Consider the following 1,023-nt stretch of genomic DNA (forward strand, 5'->3'; position numbering starts at 1 on the left):
GCGTCGTGTAAACATAAAACCATGTCTGCATTTGTGATCAGAGAAATGACAAACAACAAGCGCTACTCTAAACTGCTCAAAACTCACGTTTGAATCGTCAGTGGCAAATTCTTTAAATATGAAACCGTACTTACAGTCTCTGAGTCAGAACAGCCGGCATTGTAGTCTACTCTCCCAGGATCAGGAAACAGTCCTCCATAAAATGTGCTGCACACATCTGAATATTTGGATTGAACTGTTCTGGAACAGTGTTGTAAATACAACTTGACCACTGATTTCTAATCGTGTCCTCTTTTGGAAGGCCAAACAAAGTAACGAAACACACAGCGTCTTCACAACATGGCGGCGGCGGCAACAATAAAGTTACGTTCTCTGCGTGAACATTTGGGCGGCGTTCTGCAAATCTTCCCACATTGTGACGTAGACATGTGGGGGCGTGTTTAAACGAGGCGTTTTAGGACGCCGTGGACATGCTTAACTTTTATAAAGAATATCTCTTTGGATTTGAGACTTTAGTCTGTGCAACTTTAGGGATCTTATGTATGCACGAACAGCTTGTAACACTCCAAAGAGAAGGGAAACTTGAAATCGCATCGTATGACCCCTTTAACACACTCTGATTCATATCAAATAGCCATAGTTTCTCTATTGAGAGACAAACATTACTAAACTGCTTTGGAACATATAGAAGATACATACTTTAAATGACTACATTGTTAATATATGGGTTCTTGCTTTTTTATATTAGACAGTGTAAAAGGGGAAATCCCTGAAGTGAGCGAGCACTAAAGACTAATTAGCCTAGTACCTAGGATGCTTTTTTGTCAAGATATTGGAAGAAACCATTTTACCTCTGTTGCCTCTGGTTTTCATATCTAAAAACTTACAGACTTTTTCTCTCTTAAGGTCAAGGACCAGCACACAGAGAATATACACATTAAAACCAGTTCAAAGTGCTCTCTCACCCCGGGATCAGAGTATTCTGACTTTATATCTCGCAATTCTGACTTTATATCTCGCAAT

The 1,023-nt window shown here is 39.8% G+C and overlaps 1 protein-coding gene across 1 annotated transcript in view; it reads right to left on the reverse strand.

The window, feature by feature from the left end:
* Positions 1–1,023, reverse strand: part of LOC107589309 (F-box only protein 31) — a 20,088-nt gene that overhangs the window by 18,340 nt on the left and 725 nt on the right. The window lies entirely within an intron of this gene.

This window comes from Sinocyclocheilus grahami, unplaced genomic scaffold (assembly GCF_001515645.1).
Source record: "Sinocyclocheilus grahami isolate Dianchi unplaced genomic scaffold, SAMN03320097.WGS_v1.1 scaffold115.1, whole genome shotgun sequence".
In the NCBI taxonomy this organism is placed as follows: Eukaryota; Metazoa; Chordata; class Actinopteri; order Cypriniformes; family Cyprinidae; genus Sinocyclocheilus; species Sinocyclocheilus grahami.